Source organism: Kogia breviceps, chromosome 6, assembly GCF_026419965.1.
Source record: "Kogia breviceps isolate mKogBre1 chromosome 6, mKogBre1 haplotype 1, whole genome shotgun sequence".
NCBI lineage: Eukaryota > Metazoa > Chordata > Mammalia > Artiodactyla > Physeteridae > Kogia > Kogia breviceps.
In genome coordinates this window covers 95,567,591-95,587,284 of record NC_081315.1, presented here as the reverse complement: position 1 = coordinate 95,587,284, position 19,694 = coordinate 95,567,591, and the positions used below count along the sequence as shown (strand labels likewise).

The 19,694-nt window shown below is 38.9% G+C and overlaps 1 protein-coding gene and 1 pseudogene across 3 annotated transcripts in view; both read left to right on the top strand.

Annotated features, from left to right (window-relative positions):
• LOC131758994 (recombining binding protein suppressor of hairless) overlaps positions 1-19,694 on the top strand; it is a 238,700-nt gene that overhangs the window by 134,653 nt on the left and 84,353 nt on the right. The window lies entirely within an intron of this gene.
• Positions 5,854-6,383, top strand: LOC136794436 (H/ACA ribonucleoprotein complex subunit 1 pseudogene; annotated as a pseudogene).

Sequence of the window (19,694 nt, the reverse complement as noted above, 5' to 3'; positions counted from 1 at the left end):
AAGTTGTCAGTTGGTACATTAAGTATCGTTTAAATTACATTACAATTTAAGTTCACATGATAGCTTAGGTGTGCAGTTGATTTATTTTTTCATTGTATTTTACTTTGTTTCTAAAATTATTTCAGGGAAGTGACTATCTTGAGTGGAAGTTTTCCTTAAGGGCCAGTTAGTGTCATCTGCAAACACTCATCTTGATTGTTTTTCTTGTTGGAAAAATAATGTTTGTTATAAGAAACTCAAAAGTTATTTAAATATGTCATGTAAAGTGAGCCACTGTAGTCTTCCACCAGGAAATTAACTACTGTTATCAATTTGGGAGTATATTCTTTAACTTTTTTTGTTTTAAATGGAAATGCTAACATTCTATTTTGTTGATATATTAAAGATGTCAGTAGTTTAGGAAACAGAATATTTAAGGGGCTTAGGGAACTGACATTTTGTTGAATATCTACTGAGTCCTCAACTACATTGTGAAGGGAGATAGTATCTCCACTTTATAGATGTCTGAGGGTCAGGGATTTAGTGATTTAACCCAAATTCACGCAGCTTCCCTTCTGCCTTTGTCATTGCACTACCATGTATTCAGAGAGCTTTTGTTTATCTCTCCACCTAAATGTTAATCATTTGAAATCTTCCAAGCTCTCTCCTAGGTGGCAAGACAGTCCCAGACATAGGTAAGCCTAACACAGGGCTTTAAGGAAAAGGAGATTATTATATTCTTCTCTATTACATTACTTTAAAAATAAATATATATTCTTGACTAGTGTTTGAACTCAGAAGGTTCTCTGAAGTAGCATCGTTATCTTTAAGTAAAATTTTGTATCATTTAAAAAATAATCTTGTCAGGTACTCCTGGGATGATGTTAAATCAGTTAATCCTCTTCTGTTTGTGTTTTTAGTTTTTATCTATCGTCTTATTCCTTTTCTGCCTAAAGACCAATTTTCAGGTCATTTAAATATTTTGTATACACATTGTTTGGCTTTGGACAAGTTACCTAATTGTGTTGTAACTTAAGTTTCTCCATTTGTAAAGTGGGGAGCATATCTCAGAATTCTTGTGAGGATCAAACGTGTGTATGCAAGGGGCTGCCAGACTAGGCTGTTCTGTAAGAATTGCTTACTGTTGATTTCCTTTCTTATTTCTCATTCAAGCCAGGGCCAGATCTTTTCTTTACCAGTTATCTTTTTTGTTAAATGTTAAAATTTGGTTTTTCATCCCAGGCCATCAATAAATAACCCTTCAAGTGGATCCCCAAACCTTGTTTAATTTTTCTGCCTCCTTTGTTTTTGTTGACCATGGTGTCTTTATTCATGACTAATAAGACACTATCTTTATCTCTTGGACATTCCATCTTTTCTACCTATTCCTCCTCTAGTCTTAAATATTGTGGTCTGCAATCTTTGTCTTTCTCTCTTTGTCTTATCTATTCTTTGACTTGATATGTGTATCATCACCTCAGATGTTTAGATCCACATTTCTAAAACTACTACTGGTTGTTCTATAGGCCCACCAAACTTGTTTTTTCCAAAATAACATGTTTTTTCCACCAACTACACCTGTTATACCATCTTATAAAATAGGCTTGATATCTGTTATTAATGCCATTGTTCATCCAGCAGGTAAAAATGAACTTCCATATTTTCCTCATTTCCTCCTACTCTTGTATTTTCTTATTTTGTTGATGACCAAATCATTCCCTTTCTGCTTCCAGATTACTTGTCTCATATTCTGGGCTCTCCTCTCCTTGCTCACTACCATTGCTTTATTCTCCAGGTCAGCTTCATCTCCTGGTTGGACCACTGTCATAGCCTTGTCAGTTCCTTCTTTAGTCTATGGCTGTTGGTGGTTTGCTAGTGTACAGTTGTTAGTATTTAGAGGTTTGGGGTTACTTGGCAACCTAATTTTATCTGTGGTGTCCATAGATTTTGATTTTGTTGTCTAGGTGCTCTTTTATGTGGAGAGATTGAAAAACTGCTGCTGCCATCACCATCCTAAAATCCTGTCTTGAGTTTTTTAAAAAGTAATTTAGACGAATACATGTTACTTGTAAACTGAAATCAGTATAAAATGAATACGATAGTTCCTCTTCACGCTTAAATCCCAACCCCCAGAGATAATGCACTGCTTACAGTGGGGCGAGTATACTTCCAAACTTTAGGGCAAACTCTCTACTTGTGCCCTGGATCCCTTCCCTTCTCAGCTACTCTAGGACATTGGTTAGCCCACTAGCCTTTCCTCTGGTCTCAATTTTTACCTTTCTAGTGAAGCATTCTTTTTTAAAAAAATAAATTTATTGATTTGTTATTTTTATTTTTGGCAGCATTGGGTCTTCACTGCTGCGCGCAGACTTTCTCTAGTTGCAGCGAGCGGGGGCTACTCTTCGTTGTGGTGCGCGGGCTTCTCGTTGCGGTGGCTTCTGTTGTTGCAGAGCATGGGCTCTAGATGCACGGGCTTCAGTAGTTGTGGCTCGCCGGCTCTAGAGCGCAGGCTCAGTAGTTGTGGTGTACGGCCTTAGTTGCTTGGAGGCATGTGGCGTCTTCCTGGACCAGGGCTCGAATCCGTGTCCCCTGCATTGGCAGGCGACTGCTGCCACTGCTGCCGCCAGGGAAGCCCTAGTGAAGCATTCTTGACAATATACAAACATGCTGTTATTTCTTCTCTGGATTCTGCACTCCCCTCTAGTTCCTATTTCTCTTCCTCTTTGCAACACTTCATATGAAGAGTTCTTTCTATCTCCAGTTACTCTTACTCCATTCCCCCTAAACCTTTTCTAGCCAGGCTTTTTGTCTGGACCACTTCAGCAAAACTGCTTTTCTCATGGTTACTAATTCCCTCCACACAGGTGAAATTAGTAGGTTTTTTTTTCCAAATGTTATTTGACTTGACTTGATCAGTGGCATTTGATGTCTTGTTCAAACATTTGTTTGCCTTCTAGGATAACCACACTTCTAGTTTCCCACCTCACTGGCACCTTTTTCTTGGTCTCCTTTCTAGTGCTTTCTGATTTTACTACATTTATCCTACTTTTTATCCCACATTATATGCTCCTTCCCTGTTTTATTTTTCTCACTGGCATGTGTCAGCTTCTAACAATATATGTTATTTGCCTTTTATTTATTTCTCTTCCCCACTAGAATATAGTGCTTGGCATGTAGTGGGTACTCAGTATGTATTTGTTGAATGAATGAACGAAGTGTTCTAACAGCATCACTTTTTGAATGGTCTGTTGTTTTCTCCTTGATTTGAAGTCCTACTTTTACTACTATGTGTTATACTTATAAAATTTTATAAGCCCCCTGGTATAAATACAGATTCATCTAATGTGTTTTAAATATAATCTATTACCTCAATATGGTGTTCAGTAGCCTTGAGGTCTGTTGTTGCATTTAGCCCTTGCCATCCTCTAGTGAGGAAGATAGTGTTCCTCTGTTTTACAGAAACTTAAGCAAGCTCCCCTGTTGGTTGGTGGGAGAGTTGAAATTCAAACTCATGTCTCTGGATTCTAATTCCATTGCCATGAACGTATTCTAGTGATTGTGCAGTCTAATATGTGATAATGCTTCCCCATATGTAGTTAATGCTTAGTCATCCATCAATATATGATTGGCTGTGCTCACTAACCAGAGGATCCCCTTCCCTCAGTCCAGGCAGAGAATAGATCTGAGGCAGGAGGGTAAAGTTGAATAGGGAATTGGTTTATGCAGGATTTTTTTTTAATAGACTTTTTTCAATAGATATTTTTTTAGAACAGTTTTATGTGGGTTTTTTTTTTTTTTTTTTTTTGGCGGTACGCGGGCCTCTCACTGTTGTGGCCTCTCCCGTTGCGGAGCGCAGGCTCCGGACGCGCAGGCTCAGTGGCCATGGCTCACGGGCCCAGCCGCTCCGTGGCATGTGGGATCTTCCCGGACCGGGGCACGAACCCGAGTCCCCTGCATCGGCAGGTGGACTCCCAACCACTGCACCACCAGGGAAGCCCTTATGTGGGATTTTTGCCTCTGAATTTTAGAATATGATTTTGGAAGGAAGGTTGTGGAAAGAACACAGGCTGGTGGTCATGAAATAGATTCTCTTCACCACTAACTAATTTGGTAATATCCCTGCTTTGCTTCTTTTCTGCATAAATGATATCTTTGATCTAGGCTTTAAGTTAGAAATGATAATATATGTGCCAGAGAGCTTAGAGAGTAATTCTCACAACATGTAAATGAAAGGTATCACTATGAAAAATGACTCAAGAGTCTCATATTTTTGGTACTCTAGATACATTCATTCTTTTTATTATACTGGAGTACTTTTAATTTTGTTTTATGTAAATCTGTTTTATTTTAAAGTTTCTGCTGTCAAATTTTGTTGTTTTTCTAAGACAGCAGCTGTGGATGTGGCTTAAAAACTGATGAACTTCTACAACGATGAGCCTTTATGGAGCAATGAAAGGCTGCTTACAAATTGTAGCCACAGTTGCAATGAATTCTGTGTTTGTTCCCTAAGGGTGAATGTGTTTTGAGGGGAGTGAGTTAGGATAGTACAAATTGGGAGAGTGTTTCTATTCTGGGAATCTTTGGAGCAGTCATTTCTGCTACTGCTCTTTATTTCTTATGACTTTGAAGGAATTTGGAATGTTTTGCTTGACTTTTTGATGATCTTTAAGTGTATTACTTGGATATGTGTAAAGGTAGATTGTAATTTTAGTTGTTTTATGGACATGGTTTCTGTCATCAAATATTTTTGCCCTCAGCAGTTACTGTGTGTAATAGCACTTATGGATGATGCTTTACCTATGTCTGCTGTTTAAATGTTGAATTGTTTGGAACTAAATATTTTCCATTTGGTATGATTAGCTCATACATATAGTTTTAGGCACAGTGCGTATACCTGTTTTCATTTCAAAAGTATATGGTTTTAATACGTTATTGAGCAGATCCAAATAGTTAACTATAAATTATTAAAAGTAGTTTTACTCTGAGATACGAAAGCTCACATCTGGAGCTGAGTTATGAGAAATAAGGTGAGCCTTGGTATTTTCTATCAAAATATCTAGAAGATAAATTTCTCCAATGAAAAGAATTCTAGAAAATATTTATTTCAAAAAAAGAAAAAAAAAAAAAGGAAGGGTGGTAGAGTGATAGTTGAAACAAATGTGGCTCCCTGATCAAAAAAAACAAAAGCAAAAAACCCCATAACTGTATATGTGAGATTATAGTCAGTATTTAGGAAGTTATTAGAGTATATAACCTATAAACTATTTATGTATTCATTTATTTTTATAAATTTATTTATTTTTGGATGCATTGGGTCTTCCTTGCCACTTGCAGGCTTTCTCTAGTTGCAGCAAGCGGGGGCTCCTCTTCATTGTGGTGCACGGGCTTCTCATTGCAGTGGCTTCTCTTGTTGCAGAGCATGGGCGCCGGCTCTAGGCATGCGGGCTCAGTAGTTGTGGCACGCAGGCTCTAGAGCACAGGCTCAGTAGTTGTGGCGTACGGGCTTAGTTGCTCCGTGGCATGTGGGATCCTCCCGGATCAGGGTTCGAACCCATGTCCCCTGCATTGGCAGGCGGGTTCTTAACCACTGTGCCACCAGGTAAGCCCAAATTGCTTAGTATTGAAGATATTCAAAAAGTACAGGTTGAATATGCTGTTACAATGAACTTTTTTGTTGTTAAATTTCCTCATTTTTCCTCATAGTTAAGAGAGTTTAAACCTTGACAGTAACTTATTTTATTGTGTGGGACAGGATTTTATACACATTAAAAATAACAGTTTTTGTGAGTTGTAGTTACTATCCACAATTACTTTTAGACATAAGAGCATTCCCAGCGCCTGAGGTGCACGTGGCTCCTGTGGGAGCAGAGGAGCATGTCTTTTCAAGGCGGAGGTCGTGCTGGAGGCAGAGGAGGATTTGGACGAGGGGCGGCTGCGGAGGTTTAAACAAAGGCCAGGACCAAGGACCTCCACAGCAAGTAGTTTTATTAGGAGAGTTCCTGCACCCCTGTGAAGATGACATAGTTTGTAATGTTCCACAGATGAGAATAAGGTGCCTTATTTCAGTGCTCCAGTTTATTTAGAAAACAAAGAAAAAATTGGAAAAGTGGATGAAATATTTGGACAGCTTAGAGGTTTTTTTTTCAGTTAAATTGTCAGAGAACATGAAGGCATCTTCCTTTAAAAAACTACAGAAGTTTTATATAGATCCATGTAAGCTGCTGCCGTTGCAGAGGTTTCTACTTCAACCTCAGGTGAGAAGGGATCTCCAGGGGGCCGTGGCCAGGGAGGTCAAGGAGGAGGAAGAAGAGGAGGTGGCAGAGGTGCGAGAGGCGAGAGGCGGTGGTGTCAGAAGTGGAAGAGGACATGAAGTATTAACAGTTGACAGAAACTTCGCCAGTTGATTTCTGCATTAACCTCATGATCTACTTCTGTGGATCAGAAACTTGTTTCTTGATCAAATCTTAAAGAACTGGTCATTTTATGACAGTGGAGCTAAAACGTCAATGTCAAGAAAAAATAAGTGTGGCAGAACAGGCAATTTTGCTCTAAAAGAGTATGAACAAGTGTTCTAATGTTTTGTACAAAGCTTGAAACTTGTGGGTGTTTAATAAAGGGGCAGCTTTCATTTGAAGCATATTCGAATTTTTAAAATAAAGTGTTTTATTCCTTTAAGTTAAAAAAAAAAAGCATTCCCAGTGAGTTACTTCTGATTCATAATCAGATTTTAGCAGAGCAGATGTGGGCTACCAAAGGAATAATTAGCCAAAAAATATTAGGGGGTTAGAGAGCCCTTTGTGTAACATTTAACTTTAGTTTCTTGGCTAGTTTATATGAATAATTAAAGTTTTGGGCAGTTAAATTTTCTTTTCTTCTCTTGGGATCTTACAGTTGTCACTGGTAGCTATAATCACTAGGGAAATGGAAGTATTATTTCCATAAACAGATGGCTTTTCCAGCACTGGTCCCTAACAGTGCTACTGAGGTTCCTGTTTATGTTGGATGATTTCCTAATCACACCAACTTGGTATACTTTTGAAAGATGACACCTGACAATAGAATATGATGTAGATATTAAAATGACTTAGTGAACTTGAGAATTTACAAAAGTTGAGAGTATATATAATTCCCACGTTCCTGGGGGAAGATAGTCTGTTCCTGTGAGAGGAATCACCTAGTAATGGATACTGATGCCTCAGCTATCCTCTCAGGGATTCCTTAGCTACCTCTTCCACTTTTTGACTTTCATTAGCTCTGACATCAGTGCTGTTTTCATTTCTGCTTGGTCAGATGACTAGCCCATCCAGTACTTTGAGGCATTGGTAGGTTTTTGTTAGGATTAAGGATAGGTTTCTGTTGTGTACAAGGAAGATTTTCAGAGAATACAGTGATATAGTTACTTAAAATGACAAAATCACATATTTTTTCTGCTCTAATGTGAGCTTTTATTTCCTATTAATAGGATTATATTCTCCCCTTTTAATGTGTCTGTTTTCCTTTTCCTGTTGGACATTTTGTTTTGTTTTGTTTTTGGCCCTGCCACGCTGCGTGGCTTGCGAGATCTTAGTTCCCTGACCAGTGATTGAACCTGTGCCCTTGACAGTGAAAGTACAGGGTCCTAACTACTGGACCGCCAGGGAATTCCCCTGTTGGACATTTTAAAACAAACGCATATTGGGGATCCACATGTATACTTATGCTCCTAAAATTTCAAAAACACGAGTCAACTATTAGGATTCTAAAAACTTTGCATTTGTAAGCTATATTTACTCTGTAGCAAGAATTATCTGTATTTTTGAAGTCATTTTTAAATGTATGAAAGGAATCTAGTGACAAAATTTGTGAAGACAGGTTGCCTTTTGAAAAGACAGGGTAGGGCTTTATTTCTTTAGTATAACTGGTTAGGGTAGGTTGTAAGAGTGAATAGAGTCTTGGCAGATATATCTAGATTTTGGAGCTATTAAAAATTTGTCAAGGGACTTCCCTGGTGGTCTAGTGGGTAAGACTCTGTTCCCAATGCAGGGTGCCCGGGTTCGATCCCTGGTTGGAGAACTAGATACCGCATGCATGCCACAACTAAGAAGTCCTCATGCTGCCACTAAGACCTGGTGCAGCTAAAATAAATAAATACTTAATAAATAAATAAATATTTTTAAAAATTGTTAAGGAAAAAAACTCTGGTGCTTTACACATTTTGTTGGGGTGGGGGATGGTGGTGCCATTTGTTAAGATTAGATGGCACTGTGATAAATGGCATAGTAGAAGAGTAGAGTTAGTGTTGGTGGGGAGTTTTTGGTGTTTTTTGTTGTTGTTTTTTTGCGGTACACAGGCCTCTCACTGCTGTGGTCTCCCCCGTTGCGGAGCACAGGCTCTGGACGCACAGGCTCAGCGGCCATGGCTCATGGGCCCAGCCGATCTGCGGCACGTGAGATCTTCCCTGACCAGGGTACAAACCCGTGTCCCCTGCATTGGCAGGCGGACTGTCAACCACTGAGCCACCAGGGAAGCCCAAGTTTTTGGTTTTGAACATGTTTTGTTTGAGGCCATTGTGAGAGAGTTAGATGAAGATATCCAGTGGCCAGTTACATATATAAATTATGTGTGTGGTTCCTGGAGCTCAAGAGAGAGAGGTCAAGGTTGTACACACATACTTGAAGACTGTTAGATGTTAATTAAAACCTTGGGAGTGGGCAGAATCTCCTCAGGGAGAGGTGGAGTTAAGCAGAGACAAACCACTGGTGAGCATCAATACTTCAGGAGTGTGTAGAAGTGTAAAAACTAGTAAAGGAAAACTAATAATAGAAGAGGTGGGACAAAAACCTAGACAGTGTAGTATCACAGAAATGAAGAGAGTACTTCTAGGAGGAGGAGAACTTGTCAGTTGTGTCACATGCTACGAAGAGGGCAAATGGGATAAACACATGCTCACTAGTTTAGCACTTTAGGACTTCAAGTTGGTAAGACTTTAGGACTTCAGATTGGTGAGAACTGGTGGGAGCTAAAATGTGGTTTGACACAGGTTGAGGAAGTGGAGACAGCTCTTTCAAGAGCAGTGGTTCAGAACTTGGTGGGAATGGAACCTAGGTGTTGTGATGGAGGAATAGGCTTGACTTGTTTAGATGCTTATTGGAAGGAACACAAAGAGGGAAGGGGATGAAATTTAAATTGAAACTCCTGTTGGTGCCTTTTCTGTAACATTGTGCAGCTTCTCATGTATTAATGGAAAGTCAACATTAAAGGGTGTTTTGTTGGGGACAGGGACACACATTCAGTAATGTTGTGACAATGAACACATTCATGAACTTGATTCTCTTAACTTTTCACAGTTTTTCCACATTGACTATCTCATTAAAAACATTTTTTTTTTTTGGTAACACTGTGGCATGTAGAACTTCCCTGACCAGGGATTGAACCCGTCTGCCCTGCAGTGGAAGCGTGGAGTCTTAACCACTGGACCACCAAGGAAGTCCTGACTATCTCATTTTAATGAGGGAAAATATTCTGTATTGTTTTTCTCCTCAAGGGTTGATGTTTATTCGTTGATTTTTTCATATTTTTTTGTTTGTTGTCCCTAGTGGCTGAGGTGGTGGATTTAATTAATTCATATGAAGCCAAAGAAGATTGCCAGTCTTCAGGGTCTTGATCCATATACTACAAGAGCTATGTGGCCTGTGCAGCACTTTGTTTTGCTTTGTACTATACTATACTCTCTAGACTGCTGGTTGTTTACCTATATCAGTAGAAAGTTAATGTGTACCCCAGTATATGTGATTGTGTATTAATAAATTATAATGAAGTGTTGTACTTCACTGATAAACACATTGAAGTATCTCTAGAAATTTCAAATGATAAAAAATTTTGTGATAAAAATGAGGTAAACAAAATTTTGAAGATACTTTTAATAGATTGGTAGAACCCCTTTTTATCTTCACAAGTGTTTTTTAAGAGCAGTGTATTTAAGTGTACTTTGTTATTTTTTTAATTGTATATATAATATGCATCATTATTTTTAAAAAATTTTGGTCAATACTTTGTGAGAGTCATTCAAAGGGCTAGTTTTAAGTTATTTCTATATAAATCAGGTGATTTTCATAGTTGAAAAGCCATTGTTTAAAATGCCATGCTTGGGCTTCCCTGGTGGCGCAGTGGTTAAGAATCCACCTGCCAATGCAGGGGATACGGGTTCGAGCCCTGGTCCAGGAAGATCCCATATGCCGCAGAGCAACTAAGCCTGTGTGCCACAACTACTGAGCCTGTGCTCTAGAGCCCGCAAGCCACAACTACTGAAGCCCGTGCGCCTAGAGCCTGTGCTCTGCAAAAGAGAAGCCACCACTATGAGAAGCCTGTGCCCCGCAACAAAGAGTAGCCCCCACTCACTGCAACTAAAGAAAGCCAGCATGCAGCAGCGAAGACCCAATGCAGCCAAATATTAAATAAATGAATTTTTTAAAAAAATGCCATGCTTACCTTAAGTGTTTTTAATTTTACAGAAGTAACTGCTAGATCACATACTACAGGAAGCTGCATGTCATCACAGGAAAAGCAATCAATTTGGGGACCTTTTTGTGTAAGAAAAATGAGTAACTCATCAAGTTTCAAAACCTTTTAAGTGCTTTGCCACAAGATGAAGAGCAAACCTCTGTGTGGTACAAAAGGTTTTCATGGTTACTCCCTGTTTCATGAAGATATAGTGTAACTAGCCATATCCATGACATCTGGTAGTACTTTGTGTCATTCTGTTGTCATTTTCTTTGCTTCCTAATTGAGAGATGAAATGAATGAGTTTCTTGTGTGATGGGATCTCAGTACGCTTTTTATAGAAATCTTGTTTTATTTTGCTTAAAGCAGCCACTCTCATAGCAGATAATACTTACTGATTTTCCATAAAAAACTTTAAAAGAGATCAAAGAAGCTCGCTCCTGAAGACATCATGTCGTTTTGTTCAGTTTTCTATCCCTTGTACCTATAAGAGTTCCTGTCATATAAAAGGCACTCAGTAAATATTTAACTGTAGAATGAATTTGCAGTGAATATGTTTTCCTATAGATATTTTCTTAGAAAACTTTGCATTTCATTAAGAAGCCAGCAAAGACTAAATAACCTGAGGCATATCAGAAAAAACATAACTACCTACTGTATGACAAATTTCCCACACTATGTAGTATTTTCTAATACCAATCCCCCCCCCCCATAATCTTCAACAGTCTTTTCTGTGCATATTTATATAGTAATTTATTGACAGAAAAATACATTTTGGTTTATGTTCATGTTGCTCCCCAAGTCATACTTCAGCCTTTTCTACCATGACAGGAAGAATAAGTCTTTCCCATGATACGTGGCTGCTTTTTTTTTGACTGCGGCACGCGGGATTTTAGTTCTCCAACCAGGGATCGAACCCGTGCCCTCTGAAGTGGAAGCGCGAAGTCTTAATCACTGGACCGCCAGGGAAGTCCCTGTGGCTTTTTATCTTACACTGTTTTATAAGAAGTCACAAAAGAGGCATGTAAACTCAATGACATTTTCCAAAGTACTGAATTGAAAATCATGACTTTAAACCTTGCCAGAGAGAAAAAACTCACAACCTATGGAGACCTGTTATGTTTTAAGTACTTAAAATTTTAAGTATTTTACTAATTGTGATTGCTTTGCACTGTCATTTGCTAATATTTTGAGGCAAAATTTATATATACGGTGAAGTTACTATTGATAATAGATGTAAATCTATATTTTAAAAAGTTATCTTGTTTATTTCTGTCTTCTTTTTGACTGTCTTGTTATATCTGATTAATCATTATTTTTACTTGGTAAAGAGGGAATACTAGGAGGAAGAGGTACCCTTCTGCCATTTATTTATTTAGTGTGTTTAAATTATTAGTACTATCTCCAATACCTCTTTTGTTGCAGAAATTATCTTAAGTCCCTCACCTGTTTTTTGAGGGCTCAGGTCATTAAACTAGGTAATTTGTGATGTGCTGAAACAGATCAGTCAGTGAGGGCACCATTATCAACCCTTCTCATTGTGGAACACCTTTTATTCCCTCACGTTGGGATCATCTGACATAGACTGAGCCCTAGTGATGTATCCAGAGGATTTTGAGTGCCAACTATGTCCCAGGCACTAGGATATACCAGTGGACAAAACAGACCAAAAAATATATATATAAATATGTATAATCTGCCGGTGTATAGAGGTTGCATTTTAGTGAGAGAGACAAAAACCAAATAAGTTAAATATTTATTGAGATAAGGGCTTCAGAAGAGAAAGAGTGTTGGAAATAGTATAGGGAGTCTCAGAAAGAGGTTGCAACAAGATAAAGTGGGTCTCTGAGGTGGTGACGCTTGAGCAAAGGACCTTAAGGATAAGGTGAGAATGTGAGGCATGTTGTATGTGGGGACAGAACATTCCAGCAAGCAGGAACAGCAAATGTAAAGACCCTGAGGCAAAGCGTGCCTAGATTAGATATGGTATGTGAAGTAAAGACAAGAATCAAAGCTAACCTCATGTTCTGGTCTGAGCAATGGTAATTACAGGGTTGCCATCGTTTGATATGGGAAACAGGTTTGGGGTGTGAGATTGGGAGATGAGGATATATGTACAGGAATAATTTGCTGGCATGGCTTCTAGATTTTGCATGGTGATGTATCAGAAAATGTCACTCAGGCAAGAAATGTGATTTTGAATAACTTTCACTCTAAATTGATGACACTTATAGAAGATAAACTAATTTATTTGCTCAAGCCAAAGGTAATTAATAAAGGAAGGGAACTTTCCTGGAGTAAATGAGTGTTTTACACACTAATTTTGGATTTCTTAAATGATTACTTGAAAGTTTCTTGCTTTATTCTATTAAAATGCGAAACGTCTCTCCCAACCCTGTTTTTTAAAAATTAATTAATTGATTTAATTTATTTTTGGTTGCATTGGGTCTTTGTTGCTGCATGTGGGCTTTTCTCTAGTTGCGGCGAGTGGGGGCTACTCTTGATTGTGGCGTGTGGGCTTATTGCTGTGGATTCTCTTGTTGCGGAGCATGGGCTCCAGGCGCGTGAGCTCAGTAGTTGTGGCTCAAGGGCTCTAGAGTGCAGGCTTAGTAGTTGTGGCGCATGGGCTTAGTTGCTCGGTGGCATGTGGGATCTTCCTGGACCAGGGCTCGAACCCCTGTCTCCTGCATTGGCAGGCGGGTTCTAACCACTGCGCCACCAGGGAAGCCCCCAACACTGTTGATTTAAACAATAAATGTGGTAATATTGTATAGATTAGTATGTAATCTCTGACATACGAGGATCATAATTCTGAGACTGTTTAGACAGAAACAGGGAAATAGGGAGGTGTAATATTAAGACTAATGGGAAGAAGAAACACATTTTTTACCACTGTGATGTTGTGGTTTATAAATCTGGTCATCAGATGACCAGAATATATTTTTCATACGTATTTGGTTTTGTCCACAGTTCCTGGCTCACAGTTCCTAAAACCCATGGAATTTCCTGAGTGATAAGGGTGTCTTTTGTTATGTTAATGAGGCAACACTTGGCCCTTTCCCCATACCTAGCCCTTTGCGTCTCTTCCAGTTGGCTATTCCTGAGTTATATCCTTTTATAAGAAACAGGTAATGTAGTAAGTGTCAGCCAGCCACTCTAGCAAATTAATCGAACCCAAGGAGGGGGTCATGGGAATCTGATCTATATAGCTGGCTGGTCAGAAACACACATAATAAGTTGGGCTTGAGACTGGCTTCTGAAACCCAGCTTGGAGGTCATTGGAACCTTGGAGATCTATTTCCGGGTAGATAGTGTCAGAATTGAGTTGAATTGTAGGATACCTTTCTGCTGTCCAGGGAACTGCTTGTTGGTATGAGAAGTCCTCTTTCCATGTTGGAATTAGTATCAGAACCTGAACCCACATTTAACCACATACTTCGGTCTCCAGGCATCACTTGAATTATTTTTTTCTGAGAATGCTTTATGTTATAAACAGTTAATTGTGGGCAACTGTGTATCAAAATATCTGCATTATATGGCCTGTTTTCTATACAAACTATGTTTATCTTTCTGTATGAGCTTTCTGTTTTGATGCTGTATTTATAAATTTGGAAATACATGCATGCTGGGTAGGCTCCATTGCCTTAGTTTATATAATAGATTATTCAGTAGATTCACTCCCCATAGGATCATCTTCTCTAGTTGTTATGTTAAGAAATGAAGTACATTAAGGGCTGCTTTGGGGTGTGTGTGTGGGGGGGGCGGGCATGTGCGTGCGCCACATGCCTACTTTGGGATCATGATTAGTTGACGTTGATCTTTGTTTTAAGATCAACAACAGGGACTTCCCTGGTGGTGCAGTGGTTAAGACTCCGTGCTCCCAATGTACGGGGCCTGGATTCGATCCCTGGTCAGGGAACTAGATCCCACCTGCATGCTGCAACTAAGAGTTTGAGTGCTGCAACTAAGAGTTTTGAGTGCCACAACTAAGGAACCCTCGAGCTGCAACTAAGGAGCCCACCTGCTGCAACTAAGACCCAGCAAAACCAAATAAATAAGTAAATAAATATTAAAAAAAAGATCAACACATCATCAAAATATCATTAATCTCTACTACTGCATTTTTGTCCTAATGGTAGCAGTTTTAACACATTTTTATTATTTTCTCTGAAGCGTTGGCGTTTATGTCACACTTTTAAAAGCCAGAACCAAAACCAAACAAAAAACTATCCATGGCATTTTGATAATTCCATGTACTAAAGATTCGTAGGGGTTGTTTTATCTAATGCATATGGGAGTTTCTGCCATGCCATATACAGTTGGTCCTTTGTATCCGTAGATTCTGCATCTGAGAAGTCAACCAACTGTGATTTGAAAGTATTTGGGGAGAAAAAAAATCCAGAAAGTTCCAAAAAGCAAAATTTGAATTTGCCACTTGCTGGCAACTATTTACATAGCATTTATGGAACATTTACATTGTATTAAGTATTATAAGTAATCTAGAGATGATTTAAAGTATATGGGGGGGGGACACTTCCCTGGTGGTCCAGTGGTAAAGAATCCGCCTTCCAATGCAGGGGATGTGAGTTCGATCCCTGGTCAGGGAACTAAGATCCCACATGCTGCGGGTCAACTAAACCCATGTGCCACAACTACTGAACCCATGTGCCTCAACTAGAGAGACTGCGTGCCATGAACTACAGAGCTCACATGCCACAACTAAAGAGAGAAAACCTGCACACCACAACTAGAGAGAAGCCTGTGTGCTGCAATGAAAGATCCTGAGTGCCACAACTAAGACCCAACGCAGCCGAAAAAGAAAAAAAAAAGAATAACAGTAATAAAACTATGTATATGGGAGGATGTGCATAGGTTATATGCAAATAATATGTGATTTTATATAAGGGACTTGGGCATCTGCAGATTTTGGTATCCAAGGGGGTCCTGGAACCAATCACCTGCAAATACTGAGGGGTGAATACGTAGCTTGACAGAACTTGAGATTTGCAAAATTGTGCAGTAAAAGTAATAAGACTCATGGGGAAAAAAGGTTTGGGACAGACTAGTGAAATTCCATGAAACTGTGATCTTGGATACTAACTAAAAACAATAGCAATCCTAAAAAAACAGAGGACTAGCATTTGTACCTTGTATTACCATCAGTCTTTGGAATCTTGAACCTTGGATTCAGCCCCTACTAGTTGTAGGTCCTGGAAGGGTATTGCTTCTAAGAGACTATTTTCATTAAAATTAAAAATCTAATCCTATGTGTAGCTTTCTTCATTAATCCATTAAAAAATATTTATTTATTTATTTGGTTGTTCTGGGTCTTAGTTGCGGCTCGCCGGCTTCTTAGTTGTGGTATGCAGGCTCCTTAGTTGTGGCATTTGAATTCTTAGTTGCGGCCTGCATGTGGGATCTAGTTCCCTGACCAGGGATTGAACCTGGGTCCCCTGCATTGGGCCATGGAGTCTTAACCACTGCACCAACAGGAAAGTCCCAATCCATTGTTTTAATACAGGGGGAATTTTTTGCAGCTTCTTCATCTGCACAGGCAGCTTTGTCAAGTAGGTTAACCCAGTTAGCTGAAAGAGTAGCAGTTCCTGAAGTCGCTAAACCAGCTACTACTCATAAGAAAGAATATTACTTTTGTAGATTTTCAGGGCTTTTTCCTTAAAATATTCATCTGTTACTAAGCTTTCATCTTTATCTGTGGAAAAGCTTTCCCCATTTGCCTCAAAACATTAACATGTTAGAAAAAATTGTGTATGAAGCAACATAACTTCCTTTTACACTAGCATCATTCCCCTATTGCTAGTTGCCTAAGAAGTAATTCTCAGCAAAGAACATACATTATAGCAGAACAGACTTTACACTTGTTTTGATTTGATTTGATTTGTTAAATGCATAGGGTGAGTGGCAGGTGCGTTCAACTGACACTTGAACAACTTGGCAGTTAGGGACATCAGACCCCTGTGCAGTGGAAAATCCTCATATAGCTTTACAGTCGGCCTTCTGTACCCACAGTTCTGCATCCTTGGATTCACCCAACCATGGATTGCATGGTATTATAGTATATATTTATTGGAAACAAAAAAAATCTGTGTGTAAGTGGACCTGCATAGTTTAAATCCATGTTGTTCAAGGATCAACTGTATTAATTTTGGAATCAGGAAGACCAGGCTTTGAATTCTGGCTCTATCACTTAAATGTCACTTTCTGCAAGTTACTTGACTTCTTGAAGCCTCAATTTGTGTATCTGTAAAATGGAATTAATTATACCTGTCCATAGAGTTTGGTAGTAAATAAAGGAGATAATTCCTGACAATTTTTTTTACACACTGAATTTACTAATAGTAAGTGTTAGCTCTTAATTTGCTGTTGTCATTTATAATTCCCAGTACTCTTCAGAGCATGGCATAACATATACCACTGTCAAGGAATATTTTCAGCAAGTTTAACATTTTTCAAATAATTTTTAGATGCTTATCAATTTTATTTAATATAAAATATGAGAGGGCAGGATTTTGTTTTTACTGTCAAATGTAGGTCACAAGGAAAACAGACACAATGTGGTAAATGAGATTTGTATTTTCATTTCTTTGGCAAAGTTTTATATAGGAAACTGGTAAAATAATCAGAAAATGAAGAAGCTGTAATTGTATTTAGGCTCGTGTGATGTAAGGGGATTCAAACAGGTATTTTCCTTTAGGTTGCAAAGGAGATGAACTTTTTTCTGTTTAAACGCTGTTAAAAGTTCTATACTGCTTTTGCCTATGACGTGTAGTGGTTTTTAAGGTTTATATTTTCTTTTCCAACTGAAAGCTTTCATTTAACCAAGTAAGTTGAACAGGAACTCCATTTAAAACTTCTCATTGATCCTTCTTATTTGATATGATATTTCCTATTGACGTTTTTATTCTTAGTACCATGCACTGAACTATTTTCAACAAATGCTATTGAGGAGTCATTTCTTGAAAACCTGTTACAGGCAAGATCTTTGAACACCTTAAGTTTTATAAAAGATGAGTTAAGACAGTTTGGTCTTTGGCTGTTTGTACCTTAGTGGGGAATCCAGCTATGCTCATAGCTTTTACTGTAATATAAAGATGAACATAGTGACTCCTATAATAGAGACATTTCACAAGTACAGAAGAAGAAGGAGTGATTAATTTGGACGGGGGATTTCAGTAAAGCCTTCATGAAGGATTTCTTATTCCTCTTCTTATTTTTAAACTTAAAAAAAATTTTTTTTTGTCTGCACTGTGTGGCTTGTGGGATCTTATCTCCCCGACCAGGGATTGAACCCAGGCCCTCAGTAGTGAAAGCACTGAGTCCTAACCACTGGACCACCAGGGAATTCCCCTTAAACTTTTAAATTATGTTAGAGGAAGGTGAGTTCTGGAAATCTGGAGACGAGATTTTGTTCGGGAATACCTGGGTATATGGAATCTTTTTTTAAAAAAAAAGTGGTTCTGAAGAACCTGGGGCAGGACAGGGATAAAGAAGCAGACATACAGAATGGACTTGAGGACACAGGGAGGGGAGGGTAAGCTGGGACAAAGAGAGTGGCATGGACATATATACACTACCAAATGTAAAATAGATAGCTAGCAGGAAGCAGCCACCTAGCACAGGGAGATCAGCTTGGTGCTTTGTGACCACCTAGAGGGGTGGGATAGGGAGGGTGGGAGGGAGACGCAAGAGGGAAGAGATATGGGGATGTATGTATATGTATAGCTGATTCACTTTGTTATAAAGTGGAAACTAATACACCCGTTGTAAAGCAATTATACTCCAATAAAGATGTTAAAAAAAAAAAAAAAAAGGAATACCTGGGTACTCTCTGTCCTCTGTCCTTCCCAGTCAGGGTGTGGTTCTTGTAGGAGACAGATGAATTAATGAAAAAACCATGAGTGCTCAGTTTGTAAACATTCCTTCAAATGGACGAACTAAGTCAGTCTAAGGGTAAGCCTGAGTAGTGGCCGAGTGAGAATGTGGCTGTTTTCTCCTTGGACCTGAGGCGCGTGTCACTGGCAGCTGTGAATGTCATTAGGGAGCCTGAGCCAAGATATCTGTGCCAAGATAGGCTGCTTTGTGCTTCTGCTCTGTGTAGCCAGTGCCATTCAGTTAAGTTCTATATCACTGGATAAATAGAGTAAGAGCCAGATCAGGCCAGATAGATCAGGAGTGAGAGAGATTGTCTGTATAAGCTCTCCTGCCTGTTTGAAATGTTATGCAGTTAATACAGGAATATATTCTTGTATCATTATTATGATAGTTTAGAAGCCTCCAGTTCTACTTCTTTCCCCAGAGGTAATCAGTTTTAAAATTTGGAGATATATTCTTCCAGACAATTTTCCATATACTTTGGGTTTTCTAGAGGGCAGATGGGCTCATATTATTGTATTTGTATATTATATATTATGTATGTTTACTTTAAAAAGTTAATCATTTTTGAGTTCTTAGCATACATTTAGAATTATTTTTCTTGGGAATTCCCTGGTGGTCCAGTGGTTAGGACTTGGTGCTTTCCCTGCCATGGGCCTGGGTTCCATCCCTGGTCGAGGAACTAAGATGCTGCAAGTTGCGTGGCGCGGTCCCCTGCCCACCCCCCACCGCCCCCACAAAAAAAATAATTTTCTTTAAAAAAATCTGTAGTATTCCATATCCATAATATAGATATAACAGAATTTATTAGCCAGTTTGCATTTGGCATACAACTACCTGTGTTTCTCTTTTAGGAACAACGCTGTATAGTAGCCACATATCTGTGAGTATTTTTGTAGGACATATACTTAGAAGTGGAATTGCTAGTTGCAGGGATATGTACATTTGTAGTTTTGATAGATACTGCCAGCTCCAGAACCTTATATTAACTCACACCCATATGTATAGCAGTGTGTGAAAGTAGATGACTGGATTTCAATAGGAATTGAGAAGAAGGGACTTCTGTACAGATGGAGAAGTGTGAGAAAAAGCATGGAGGCAGGACAGCCTAGTAAATACGGTGAGACAAAAGGGAGTAAAGAATCTGATGTGTAGAGTATAGGAAGCAAGAGGGGCTTGTGGACAAGTCTAAAGTAGGTTGGATCAAATAGCAAAGTATTTTTACTGTGTTGCTCAGAACTTTAAACTTGAATGGACAATGGGAGCCTTTGGAAAGGTTTTACACGTGAGCTTTATTTCAGAAGCAGTAACTGTGAAGGTAGGTTTTTGAGATGGGAAATTGGCTA